Source organism: Tinamus guttatus, unplaced genomic scaffold (assembly GCF_059628265.1).
Source record: "Tinamus guttatus ecotype Peru unplaced genomic scaffold, ASM5962826v1 Tinamus_guttatus_pri_ptg000922l, whole genome shotgun sequence".
NCBI classification, from domain to species: domain Eukaryota; kingdom Metazoa; phylum Chordata; class Aves; order Tinamiformes; family Tinamidae; genus Tinamus; species Tinamus guttatus.
The window spans coordinates 218622-233489 of NW_028289456.1; the positions used below are offsets into that span (position 1 = coordinate 218622).

The following is a 14868-nucleotide window of genomic DNA, read 5'->3' on the forward strand; positions in this document are numbered from 1 at the left end:
AAAATGGAGGCCTACAGTGGCCTTAAATGGAAATAAAATTTATACATCATTCACAATGGCCAAAACACAACCCGAGAACTGATCAGAGGCTCTGCTACCGGCCAGCCATTATTCCAAGTGCACTCTGTATGTCCTCAGAAATTTATTTATAAAGCATTTGCTTTTTCCTCCCCTTGTACAATTGACACGAAGCATGACAGGTTTTAATGACAAATCAATAGAGAGCTCTAAAGAAAAAAAGAAAAAGAAAAAAAAAATCACATTACAGCACAGTATTAGAAGTTTTCTTGGACTATGCCTCATGAAATATTGATTATTTTCAATTATTCTTTTTCCTCCTCCAGCTGACACAAGATTTGAGTTGCAAATAAGAATTTGTTCCAAAATTTCTACCCTATAAAGCAGTTTGAGGCTTTTCTTACCCTCTCAATAGGTATAAATCCAAATTTGTGAACACTAAGTGCATCTAGGAGAGTGGGGGCAGTAAGTGAATCACACAAAATTAGTAGAACCAAATTGGAAGATTTGGCATTCAACAGCTGTACTTAACTGATCTTGGGGGTGTGCAGAAAATGCATCCCCTAGAAATACAGTTAAATACAAAGGATTAAAGGGTTAGAAGCTAGAACATTAGTACAGCTAAACTAGAGGTCCTTCCTCTAATTTAAGATGATCCAAGCTTAAGGAAGAGACGGTTTCTTCATATCATCAAGGAGAACAGCTCAGGAAGTCCAGCTCTGGTCCACCTTCCTAGGAGCCTTAAGACATGATCAGAGGATGCAGTTCAGGCTCCAGTTGACCAAGCGGCTCAAGCTGCTGCAGAGAAGGGATCGATATATCACGATGTTGCTGTATCCACTCGTTTCTCCCCATCTCACGATACCACAAGTCACCGCGGCAAGCTAGACACCCACTGCAGCATCTTTCCTCTCCCTGGAAACCTAATAAAGCTGTGAAATGGATGAGAAGCAATTGCAAAGTCTTGAGGTGCCAGATTTTTCTCCTTCCTCTGTGGAGGCTCTTTGGAATCCTTCCCATCCCTTTTCCTCATTTAAGGGACTTGCTTCGAGCTGCCCTCCCATCTCATGTCCCAGCTCCTGCAACAAAAGGACTGCTTGGCAGAAACCGCCTAGCAGATGAGCTCCCACGCACTTTGTCATTTCTATTTGTGTCCCGTCACACTCAGATTTTAGCTCGAGTTCTTTGTATCGTTTGATCTCCCCATATCAAATGCATTGCTGCATTAAGACTTCATTATCTTTTGTAGCCAAAAATACCCCATGTATCTCAACGGCTTCGCTCTGAAAGGCAGCGTTTAGTCTTTGTAAAAGGCCAGGGAACACTCTCCCAGGAAAGCAGCAGTGTACAGCTCCAGCTCCAAGCAACATCGGGAGAGCTTTGTTTTAATCTTCCTCCCCCGGTATTGATTAGCACCTACAAGCAAAGCAGCAAGTGCAAAGCCCAGCACGTAACAAGCTCCACTTTGTTGGTTTAAGTCCTACCCATTCTGCCTGCGCAGTAGTGCGACCGCTATAGATTCAGGGCGATGGATTTTCTAAAGCAACAAAGACACTTCACCTTCAAATAATTCCACTCGCATTACAGCCCTTTGCTTTTCCCCCTCCTTGCTCATCCTGGCAAACCCTTTAGTCAAGGCTGGGGGAAAAAAAAATTGGCACTGCAGTGTCAATTTGCTTCAAGTGTTTGAAATACACAGGCTGTTTAATACCATATTTTTAAAAATTAACAACTTGAGATAGCATCTGACTTCTACCCACAAACCCCTTTATTGCATTTCTTTTTTTTTTTTTTTCCCCCCCCCATGGTAGCTGTATACTGTTACTTTAAGGTCTCATTTGCTGCCTTCTGCCATCTCACCTTTCAGCTCTGACTGCCCATAAAACATTGAGAGGCAGAACTTTGTCTACAAAACGGCTCGTCGGGAAGGTTGGGTCAGGGAGAGCTGCTACGTTCCACAGCATCCTCCAGCCCTCGGTTAATGCACAGCTTGCTTTCCTCTCAGTTCCTCGGGATTAATCCCAACACCTCTTCCCAACCTGAAGCTTTAGAATTTCTGGTTATGCGACGCAGACAGAACAGCCAGACCCACCAGCTTTTCTGATAGGAAAGCCAAGTGTATCATCAGTAGCAGTTCGGGGAAACAAAAGGGCACACGAATGCCTAGAGCACAGCTAGTTCCAGCAAAATGCCAGCCCCGTGACAGCGCATGGAGCAGCGCAGGGCCCTGGCATTGCCCAGGGTGGTGGCATCGAGGCGGCCACGTCCCCGCGCAGGGAGATGCCGCTGAGGAGGAGCAAACAGCAGTGCCAGTTTTTCTGCTCGTGCTGCTGCCTGCTTGGACAGCTCTTCTCCATGGGAAAACTGCGGGAATCTGAAGTCTTCTACAGTCTTAGTTTAGGAAGCAATCGCCCTTTGCATCACTTCCAACCTAGGTAAACAGTACAGTCTCTAAGTGACATTTTATGCAAGTCAGATTATTTTGAGTCCTAGTGACTTCCTAGTGATTCAAAAGGTATTTCATATTCACATTTCTCTTGCTATGTCCAATATTTGCCACTACTCCAGAAGATCCAAGTGAGACTTGTCTACACTGTCTAGTCCAGCCTAGATCCTACTAGTTAAGGCAAATCAGCACCTCTTGCAACCAGTATTTGTGCACTAATTCAGTATCTTAGAAGACATTCCTAATGATATGACTTCCCAGGACAAGTGCAGCTAAAAATGGAAGACACATTAACTCTCACTATATTTCCACTGAATGAACTCAGTTGTGCTGAAATTCTGTCACATTCCTCATTGCTGCCATTGCACCCAAATGGCTTCACCCAGAGTTTCACTACACAAGGAAATGCAAATTGTGTTAACTACAAATGTTATTTAGGAGCCCAGTAGCCACGGAAGAACTAAAGTGCTTCCAGTGTCCTCACTGCAACTGCTTAAACCTTCCTTCTGCCCCCTCACCGTGCCCGCTCTGCACTTCATTCCTTATCATCATCAAGAAGCCTCTGCCCCTCGCACCGCACGCGAATCCGATGTGTAGCCTAGAGCATCCTCTCCTTCCTTCACATCCATTTTTCCTCTTGCTAGTTTATGTCCTTCTCTATTAACATTGCAGCTGTGCCCTTTTCCTCCACCACATTTCTACACTGCCAATTAGTCTCATCTACCCCGGATACTGTACTATCCTACTACTTAAGTGCCTGTATACAAATAAGGCTCAAGTCATTTATTGCTCATATCTTTCCCATCTTCCACTTGCTGGCCCCTTTACCTGATCTTTGTGGTTTACATACCCCCAACCCCAAATCCCCTTGGATATTTTTGGCCTTTCTATGACCAGTTTAAATCCCTCCTAGGGATGTTTTAGAAGGAGGAATTACATGGCCATGAAGCAGATGGGTCACTCACTTTGGCAAGAAATGCTACGAGAGTCAAAAATGGGTTCAAGGCATCACATAGTCTCAGTTTTCCCTAGGTTAAGACCAGTTAAGTTAAAACTAGCTCAAACAGCGATGGTTTAACATAAAGACACTACAGACAGATGCTGTTGGAGCTTTATGGTCCAGGAGAAGAGCTTTTAATGGATTGTCCTTGACCACTGCAGTTAATTGGATTTTTTCCTAGAGCAGCCAATTCCTTCCCTTCCTGGGGAGGAGGCTCATTTCATATTAGGAGCTGGGATAAGTGTTAAACATCCTTTGTGCATATACCTTTGAATGCTGGGGTCCGAATTACCTGGTCCATAAATTCACGGTAGCTCCTGGCTTGTGTCCATGCTAGGAAGGGAAAAGAGCCTTTTCCTCCTGGGAGGGGCCCTGTCTTTGCCTCCCACCAAGGCAACCTTGAAAAGAGGGGCAGAACCAGTCTGCACATAGCTCCAGGATAAGGATCTTCCGGGAGTTTGTATTCACAAAAGAGCATGGCAATTACATTTCAGCAAAAATGTAGGATTAAGATAGCACTTAGGGAATGGGAAAATAAAGGCTACTTAGCAATATTTAAGATACAGCTACTTACACTATTAATAGATAGTCACCTCAAAGGCATTTAAGCTCCTGCAGCCTGTTCAGACGAGCTACGTTGTAGTGATCTTTTAGGAGGACACCAGGATCACCAAAAATGCGAATCTCTTTTCCCCACCCTGCCAGAAGCTGGTCCCTTTGCAGCCAAGGGCACTACAGCCACCTAAAGTCCATTTGCAGCCACCTAAAGTCCCAGCTCCAGGGCTGCAACCAGAGCCATGAAGCCAGAGTCCACTGCTGGGAGACAGGAGACCTTTGCTCCAACTTGGTACAACCAATTTTATGTCAGCTTCTTTCTCCTCTGAATCCATTCCTTAGCTCAGGGGCATCTCGCCTCAAACAGGGTTTCAAGGGTCCATTAGCCAACTCTGCAACAGCAAAAAAATCCACCTAAGGTACATTTTATTTATTTATTTTTAAGGCTAGGCATTATCAAAACCCTCTTGGACGCAGTCCTGTGCCACGTGCTCTAGGTGACCCTGCGTGTGCAGGGGGTTGGACTAGATGACCTCTAGAGGTCCCTTCCAACCTTAAGCATTCTATGATTCTATGATATATTGTAATACACTGAGACTGCAGCAAGCTACGTGCCCTAATCATACAACCACACAAGAGAAGCAGGTTAATTTTCATTCATTTCAGTTCCAGTATCGTAGCGGGGGAACCTCTTTGAGCAAAACTGCTCAACAACTTGCCAGAAAATTTCTAGCCATACAATGTGCTGGCCTGAACATTTCATCTGCATTAAAAGATATTTAAGATGCATCTTCATCAAGCAAATTGAAGCAATCCTGTTCCCCCTCCCAAAACCTCTTCCATGCTGATATAGTAACTGCAGCGCAGTCTGAACAAGAACATATCCCAGATATTCTTAAATAAGGGTCAAATCCTTGAGTGAAACACCTACATGAAGCCTGAATTCAGAAGGAAACCCATGCCTGTATTCAGGACTGAAAGTCAGTGCTTAGAGTCCTGACTTTGAAGCTGTCAATATACGAAAGAATCAAGGGAAAATATTCTAGAGTTAAGACAGCATTTTTTTTTTTAATAAAAGATTCTGCTGCTAGGCACGATCTGGACAGCCACATAAAATTCAGCTGCATGAATGGAGACAAGATGAAAGGAGGAGCACAACAGGCTGCTTCCTGCCACACGTGCCAAAGCCAATGGCCCACCTTGGGCTGAGACCTGAGAAACACGAGATAAGCTTGAGATTCAAATGATTTCTACAATCTGGGCTCAGTCTGAGGAACACAAGACAAGGAGAAAGCAAGCGTTCATATCCTCGTCATAAGGGTGGAGGGAGACATAAAAGAGTTGCTGATAATCTTTAATTACTTCTCTGCACAGATTTGCAGCTCTCCCCAGCACCCTCTGCACACAGCAGTTCCCAGCTTGCAAGGTCTCCAGAACAGAACAAAATCACAGAGCTCCAGGACATCTGTGCTCTCATCATGGCACCAGCATATTAAATACACCTGTGGATCTCACAGGCCTTCCCTTTCACTCCATAATTTTCCCCATTTTGGTATTCTGCGCCTTTCATTTCTGTTCCAGTGAGCAACCAAAGGAATCAAAACGCAAGTCCTGGCGGCAGGATCCGAAACAGAAAAGGATTTCTCTTAAGCTAAGGCCATTTAGCTTTGAAACAAATTTGTAGCATCTATCCCCAGGGTGCCAAAAATGAAATATTCTCATTTCAGGTTTGATGGGCCAGGCAGCTGTGAATACACTTGCAGCTCTCCATACTAATACAAAGTATGTTCCCATCCTGAAATTCCACCTCGTTGTCATCAGCCATAGGTAGCTTTGAAGCATGCAGCTATATTATGAGATACAAGGCCTACAAAGCAAGTCTGCTCAACCACTACAAACACGTAGGTGTTCTTGCTAAGCAAAGGTTGCTTTCTCCCTAGTTAAAAGCCTTAATGAAAGATATTTTCACTCCATAGAGGAAAGTTTAGACAGTTTCACTTACAAGGATGTTTTTAGACGGCTTCCAGCCTGCGTTCTAGCTGTAAACAGAGGTCTGCACCGGAGCATGCCAAGAGGAAGCACACAGATTTTTCTGTTTCCCCAGTTGCTAAAAGCAGAGGCATCTCCCTACTCAGATACCCACAGACCGTTTGCTTACGAGAGGTTTCGATCTGCTGCAGAAAAACACTCAATGAGCAGAGGCAACTACCACCTGCAGTCCTGCATGGGCGAGAGCTGAAAGAAGCTCATCCATATTCAGGCAGGCTCAGGCAAGGCTTCACTGCGGCCAAAAACGGAGAGTCACTGCCCATAATCTCTAGGCATACATTCCTTGATGTTTGGAAGAACCAGCTCTAACCATCTGTGATTTTGACACTCCGAAGGACACGTATCAGCAGCAGCCAGGGGAAAGGAAGCAGCCCTGGTGAGACTAATATAACCCGTGCCTTGCAGATCTGGATCAGATGCTTCCTACACAGAGAAGCATCCCACAGCAGAGGTGCCAAACCTGTTCCTCCTGTGCACCAGGCTTGGTTTCAACCAAGGGTTTGCATCAGTCTCCTCTCAAGAGAGTTGTCTTTACCAAAGAAACTGGATGGGAGGGTAGAGACAACAAAACTACCCTATTTCCCCCACCATGTTATCCTAAATGCCTTCTGCAGCCTGCTCTGCTCAAGCACCCTTCAGCCGCATCCCATGCTCTATTTGAAGCTTGCAAATAGCCTTGTTCCCAGGTCTGAGTTTTCATCTTCCACCACAAAAGGATTATAATAATATATGCCTACAATACCTAACATGCCTACTCCTACTTCTTGACACTGCTGAGACAAGGGAGCTCCTCTTGTTAGGACACTTACCTCAGCTTGGAAGCCCATTCCACAAAATGGGGAAAAAATGGGAAAGGGAGAGTGTGGGTGGAGAAGGTCCCAGCAGCTACCTAGGACTCCTGGTCCCTGTCTACCAAGAGAGTCACTACCACTAAAAGCAACGCAGACATGCAGGGACTCACCAAGATGCAATGTGTTCTTGAGAAAGGTTGCCATGATCAGGCTGCTGAGTCCCTAGAACAGATTTTAAGGCCAGCATTGGCTTAAAAGTCCCATTCACTACCTTCGGACTGAGTCTTTTCCTCCTACAGAAGCTATTTCTCTTGCTATTTGTAACAAGAAGTCCTGTCCATGCACCTTTCTCCATCCAGCTTGAAGAAAAGTGCACTGTTTAGGCAAGCCTAAGTCTGACAAAAAATAATTACTGCAGAGGCACTTGCCATGGTTTGAACTTCCAGGCACATTATGTACCTTGAACAGGGGAAAAAAAAAAAAAAAAAAAAAAAAAAAAAAGATCTTCCTTCAAAAAAAGAAAATCTAAGACAGAAAACATGCAAAGTTATTCTTTAAACCACAGGGGCTTTGAGGGGTGGGGAGGGAGGGAAGGGCACGTAGACTTTTTAAGCACATTCTCCACCCTGCTTTCATACAGGAGACAATATACTGCACTGAACAGTCGCACTACAGTATAGATTACTGAGGTGGCGTTAAGATATTAGATATGCAGAACGAGGAGGAGGGGGAAAAAAAGAAAGGTTTCTAAATGAAAGCAGTGCTGATGTATTCATTTGCAATTTTTCCTTACCGCTGTACAGCAGTGCTATTGGGAGCTTTGACAGCTTCAACAGCAGCTCTTCAAAATGGCACAGAAGGTGAAAGGAGGAATCTGAAAGCTCTCCGCAGTTAGGGGGGAAAAAGAAAGCCAGTTTTGTCTGAAATTAAAAATAATTAAGAGACTTCTGCTCGCTCTTCCTGCCCACTGTTCAATATTAATCAAACCACTCAGTTAGGACCATACTCGTCATGACGTAGCTGACTGAAGTCTTCTCCAAAAACTCAATCTTAGGGGTCTTTGCTCTATACATCCCACTACAACCCCCTGGAGATCCTTCTAAACAGCAAATCCTGCCCAGGGCAAGCAAGCAAAGCAGCACCCTCTCTGCTCTCCCAAATCCTGGCAGCAAAAGAACATGTTGTTACGTAATATTCCCCAGGCTTTGATTTTAATCCTGGATGCACTGGAGAGTAAGAGTGGCCCTATCTCAGCTGCTGCAGAGCAGGCTGCACTGACGGGGTCAAGAAGCTAAAGGAAAAGATACCCGGGCAAAGGGAAGAACTGTCCTTCAGAATAAGCACCAGGATACAGTGCCACAAAGAAAAGCAAGAAACTCGCTGGGAATGTCACAGAGGGGACAAGACCCAAGTCGTTCATACCTCGATCTCCTTCCCATCTTGAAGGGGAAGGTTGCATTAAAGCGAAGGGAGCCTCCCGGGCCTGGCGCTCAGCTGCCAACGCGGCAGATATTCTTGGGAGACGATTATCAGGAGCACAAAGTAGCTGCTGTGACCTAGGAAACCTCTTGCTCCCCACCCACACGCTCCCTTTTGCAATAGCCAGAGCCATGTGGGCTTCTAGGGACACCGGGAACAACCTCCTTATCCACCCTCGCACGCAGCCCGGCCCCGCAGAGCCCCAGGATTTGACACCGGCGAATACCGAAACACAAGCTCAGCTCAAAAACCCCAAGCAGCAAGAGGTCCTGCTTAGCCAAGGAGATGCAAAGGGAGGCATTGGAGTCCGGCGGCCCCCGCGGTTGCCCCCATCTGCGCTGGTTTCACCCAAATCCCACTGTTTTTTCCTGCGAAATGAAAGAAAAACCACATGCGTCTGGGAGCCTGCCAATATGGTCCAACGTGTGGATCCAGCGCGTGTCCCCAAATCCCTCAACTGCTCCGCTCCTAACGCGGCTTGTCTGCCTGCTGTTTTTTCCTAATTCTTCCCAAATGTTCCTAACCACAGTAAGTGTTGCCAGACCAAGATGCACTTGTGTTTTGATTTTATTTTAAAAAGCCTCGAATGTTGCAGAGCACAGAGAACACAGGACGCCTGACAGAACCTTTTCCTCCTGCCACCAGTGAGGAGATAAGGATTCAAAATGCACATGTGAAAGGGTGCAAAGAGGCTTACGAAGCAGCGTTCCGTAACAGGCAGAAAGTCAGCTTCGGACTGACAGCAGGATTCAGGAAGTATTTAAGAGGCAGCTTAATTACTAAGGAAATGGAGGAAACAACCCCACAGCACCCAAAGCCCAAGTGCTCTGCTTGACCAGCTTGGGTTGTGTTCCTCACCGTGAGGAATTGAACTGATGGGTGTCCACCAACCCCAGCAGACTGAACGCGAGCAAGAAGGGCAATCCAAGCAGCGCTCTCCCTTTGGGGTTCACGTGTAACTCAGCATCTTCACGCCGAGGACAGCACACAGCTGTTTCAGACACGACAAATCACTTGCAGCTTTTAAAGAATTTAAACTCCCTAAAAAATAGACTATTTCTCCAAACATCCCGACTCTAGCAGCCTGACCCTGCTTATCCAAACGCACCCTATTGCCCATCCTTCCCTCCCATGGTGGAAACTGCCATATTTCAGTCAATAAGTGATTGCACTTTTCTGTCTAACGCAATGATCCTGACGCCCTGGGCACAGAGGGCTCTGGGGCCCTGCAAAAAGTGCTCCAGGAGGATCGATACCATCATAAGACTCTATCTTCAATTCGCAGAGTAAGTAACGCTTCTAGATGCCAGAGAGCTTGGATTTCCAAACACGTTGCCCGTGGAAGTCATTTACATGCAAGCAGAGCACCAAGCAGAGAGGGAGATCAATAAAAATGCAGTGAGGCAGACAGAGAAATGTCATCACCTCAGGAAGAGGCAGGCCAGAAACCGGCCATCTGACAAGAGCAGAAAATGGACCCGACCGACGCTGGATTTCTACAGGGGTTGCAACCCTATGGGACATACCTGCCTTGGATTCGGTCACTCCTCATAGGCCTTAATGGTAAAAAAAGGGGGCAAAAGAAGATTGCCTGGCAAAAAACAATTGTAGATTCTATGGCAAGACCTTTGGCATCTCTAGGTCCTCTTCTCCTCTCATTTGGAGGATGGGGAATGATGTTCAAGCATCAAGAGTGACAAGCCAACATTCACATACATGAAGGGATAAAACAGTCGTATTAACAAGAATATCCACAGGACAGGCACATTATTGGGAAACAGCAACAGTAACGCTGCACCCAGCATAGGCCTCACGTCACACCCTGTCAAGAGCTGGGTTGGAAAAGCAGTTGGAGATGAGGGAGGCTGCAAAGCCTCAACATCCATCCTCAACACGAGCCGGGGGTCAGAAACCTAAAGTTTCACCGTAGCACCTTTATCTCTCTTAACCCCCTTGCTCCAGGTGCTCTCCCTTCGCTTCCTCAGAAAAGTCTTTCCGATCAAATTGTATTTGGAAGCCAGCACCGATGACCAAATTCTAACATTAACTGAAAGTCAGGGAGCTCTGCTGTACGTACACCAGAAAGGTAACTTTCAACCAGCCTTCAATTCGGCAGCAAAACCTGATAGGATCCCACCGCCTGTAAAATATAATAAGCAAAGGCTCCTCAGCCTGACAGTCTATTTCAGGCCTCATTTGCTGCAAGTTTTATGAGATGTTAATCAACAATCAAAAAAACACCCCATCTTTCACCGCAGGAGCAGTGGTTTCTGCTCTCTAAATTGCACCACTGGGTCACCACACGTCACAGTTAATGAGCCCACTCTGCCTGTTTGCATCTCCTTCCATTTACTGCTTAAAAATATTTTAACAAAACAGCTTTTTTCCCCCCTCTCTCCATTCTTCATTTGCAGACACAGAGGAGATCCATGTGCCTGCAAAGCAGCTGGGGACCAGAGTCAGGGCAAGGTGTTGGGCTCCCTAAAAAAGGGGCATTCATGGAAACTACCTCATAGGGAGCTGCCTGCGAGAAGTTTAAATGGGAAAAAAAATGGAGATACCAGATCCATGAAGGCCAAGGAGACAAGGAGGGATGAGGAGGTTTGAGGGACATGGGAAGAGCACAATGTGGTTCTTGTCAGCCAGTAGAGCAAGAAAACCTTGGGTGTTTCTGCAATGCTCTAGCTCATCCCTTTCACACCTGGAGTAGATTTATCCCTACGCTGCTTCTTGGCAACTGGGATTAAAAATAGCCAGCCTGGGTTAGGTGCAAAGTGGAGACGGGAAGTAAAAAAATATATTACAGCAGAGAGAAGAGATAGGAAAGAGGAGAGGTCTAAGTTCAATGAGTTATCTAGAGCATGTAAGGAAATAATCACTGAAGCAAAAATGCAAAAGGCTTCTGAAGACAGGAACAATAAATTATTTTTTAAACACGCAGGAGGGAAGAGGTCGTGTTGACACTTTTAATGATCTTAAACAGGAGCCAAATATGAACTTCTTGCGGATATTTACTGTCTGGGGCAATCCGAGCCAAATAAGCATGTCATGAAAACACTCTCTCAAGCCTAAAAATCTGATACCTGATGATTTATGATCCATCACACTAGGGCTGGTCCTCTGGATGGTCCTGTGACACTGCCAGGGAAGTTGCAGTCCCACCAGCTCGTACATAAATTTTACTTCTGGAATCGGCCCAGTCGCTAGAGACTTTTGGTTGTATTTAGTGGTTTCGTTTTGGTCTGTGGGATTTTGTTTAAAGGTTGTTGGGGTTTTTTGTTCTGCTTTTTTTGAAATTGTGCATATTTGCAAGTTACTAGAGCTGAGTTGCTAAAACCCACATCTTTCAAAACACCAAAAAAAAAAAAAAAAAAAAAGAAAAACCACCACCAACAAAAAACACACATGAAAAACCCACCACACCCTAGAAATCTTTGGATTTTGGAAAAGCAGCTTCATGGAACAGCTTGAGAAATGCACATTACCTGAACCTGCCTCATTTTGCATAAAAATATTGGTCAGATCAAAGGTTTCTTAGAAACCTTTCAGATCACCAGGTTAACCTGCCAAAGAGGAGCCACACAACCTGCTCCATTCAGCTACCAAGGAAGAGGAGGGTTGGTCCAAATGAGTCTTTTTTAATGCTTTTCTCCAGTCTAAGCTGAAATTTCAGCTTAGAGAAGGCTCTGCCATTTCCCTAGGGAGACGGGTCTCACAGCAAAGTTTATCCTGGCAGAAAGTACTAGGTTGGATTTTTCCTTAAGTTGCTAGGAGCAGTCTCAGGATTTTGGAGTCCAGATTGGGGATGGGATGAGGGGAAGATATCACCTCCACAAGGAACAAGACAAGAGTCAGGTAAGACAAAACACAGCCGTGCTACCCTTGCACAGGGCAGTTGGACAACACATGCTCAGCAGGCCTGATGTCAAACCAATTGCATGTGCATAGCAGCTACTTTCGCATTTTTCAGGAGTTGAGCATCTGGAAGAGCAGGCAGTTGACACAGAACATGTGTCTATAATGGAATTTGATCATATTACCTGAAGCTGGTAGGTTGGAAGAGCTTTTCCAGCAATCAGTCTAGGCCCTACACTCTGCTACTTCAAAACGGTCCTATCTTATTGCTCACACAATTATATCTTGCAATTGCAGGTGTGAAATGACCAATGTAGTCTGCAAAGAACAAGCCAGAAAGGATATATCTTAACAGCCAGAGTAAAAAGTCTGCCTTGTTATCATTACAACCTGTGGCATCTCTTTCTTAGGTTGCCAGGTTCATTAGCTTACGTAAACGCATCTTCATCAATCTTCATCCAGCTGGCTGAGATTACACCCAGCATCACTGTTAAACTCCACAATTGCAGCAGCTGTTTAGGGCTAACCATTAAAGCCACTTAGTGGTTGCAACCAGTGTGGAAAGTGGCTCCTGTCCCAACAGGGCAGAGAGAGCAAATCACACCTGCTTGCTGCCACCAGTAAAACTCTTTGGGAAACAAAGTCTCGGCTACTTTTCGGACACCCTGAGCAGTCGTTCTCTCCTCCAAGGCCTCTGTGCTCCACTATGGAGCCCAAAGCAAGTCCCAAAGCTCTTCTCAGAGGAGCAGGTACCCAAGTGACATATGTGTCACCTGCCCTGCTGCATCCATTCACCCACCTCTTACCCAGTGCCGGGCCAGGAAGCTCTGGGCTCTTGGTCAACTGGCTGCACCTTCCCTCCTGCAAAGCTGCAGGTTATAGGAGATTTCTGGCATTTCCACTCCTCTTATTAGGATGGTTAACGACCTAGTTTAAGCTAGGGAGAGTATAGCCAGGAATTACGGTTACAGGCACCTCAAGTGAAGTTCCTAATAAATCACACAAACGCGGCTGTGTTTCTCAGACTTTCCTGTATCAGCCATGCTAATTTCACTCGAAGGACAACGAGTTTGTTCCCTCCCCTCTTTTTAAGCCACTGCCTAGACTCCATGTCTTCGCTAGCAGTCTCCTTTGAAAAGCTCCTTTGAACGCAACTCCAGCTTCTCCGGAGAGCTGCATGGAGACATATGGCTTGCAGACGGGCTAAACCCCCATCCATGCTGATCCGCAGCGGGAAGAACACCCTAACCGCGGGCTGCAGCGGGAAAGACCCCGCCAGCCCCTTCGGCATCAGGGCAAAGGCCTCCGCTTAGGCCACTCCTGCCAAAGGAAGGGCACTGAAATTCTCTCTTCCATGGGTTTTGGCATAACTTAAGTCCCTGAGGTCAATGTTAGGCAGCGATTCTGCCCCAAGAGGCACTGCGAAATCCCCCTTGGTGCAGGAGACGGGCAAAGCCACCGGACACCGCGAGCACCGGGAGCGACGGGGAGGCAGCTCCTCACCCAGGGGACAAACCCAAGCGCCATCCAGGGGCTAGGATCGGCTACGAGACCATGACAGGGAGGCAGCATCTTGGGGGCACGTGGCTGTTCACATCCACCAGCACCAACTGCAGAGCTCTGCTCATGTCCCTGCCCCGAAACCAGCAGCGAGGCAGGCTGGAGACTGAATCTCGAGGGGGGTCCGGTCCCCGCCACGCAGCACCAAGGAAATGGGCTCCCGACATCGCTGCAGATGGTGCCATCGCGCTGCTTTAACGCCCCTTTTTAGGCTCAGCATCGCACCGTGCGTGCGGCACTGCCAAGCACACCCTGCCCTGGCCACCTGCTGCTCCCGGGTGCCTGCGAGCAAAGCTGCACAAATTGCATTAATTTATCTCTTTTTTTTTTTTCCTCCCGTTTTTGCCAAGCCCGCTCAGCTGCGCGTGCCAGGAGCCCAGCAGCAGCAGGTTTAATGCAGAGGTCACCCGAGGGTTGATTAAACTGCTGTCACGATGGGGAAAAATAGGAGGGGGAAGAAAAAAAAAATAAAAAAAGCACTGCCGCTTTGCAGCGCAGTGAAAAAAACGCATGGGCTCCGCAGAGCCCCGGTTCCCGCAGCGGCTCAGCCCGTCGGCGCCCGCCGCAGCTCCGCGCGGTGCCGGCTCTGCATCCCCGATCCCGCATCCCCACCCAGCCGCCGCCACCCGCGTCCCCCCCTGCTCCCTTACCCTGCCGCAGCTCCCTAAAAACGCTGCCCCCCCGCATCCCACTGGGATAGGGTGGGGGGATGCAGCCCCTACCAGCCCGGTGCACCCATAGGAATGGGGTGAGGGGCAGGCCCTCTAACCCCCCAGTGCACCTAGAGAGGGAGAAGGGGGTGATGCGGCCCCTCCAAAGCCCCCAACAGCCCTAGGAGGGGCAGGATGGGGGAATGCGGCCCCTCCACCCCCTCCACACCCACGCGGGTGGGATGCAGATGCAGCCCCTCCATGTCCCCCCCTTCCCACCCAGGGTATCCAAGAGAGCAGGGTGCAGATCCAGTCCCTCCAAAACGCCCTGAAAGGTGCAGGGTGTGGTGGGGAGATCCAAATCCTCCGTAACATCCCCCCCGCCAAACGCACCCGCGGTTGGCAGTGCTGGGGGTGGGGTGATAAACGCAGCCCCTCCATCGCACCCCGAAACGCAGCTCCCCC

The 14868-nt window shown here is 47.4% G+C and overlaps 1 protein-coding gene across 2 annotated transcripts in view; it reads right to left on the reverse strand.

Moving 5' to 3' along the window:
• ARHGAP39 (Rho GTPase activating protein 39) overlaps positions 1–14868 on the reverse strand; it is a 95997-nt gene that overhangs the window by 80601 nt on the left and 528 nt on the right. The gene's annotated exons all lie outside the window — the stretch shown is intronic.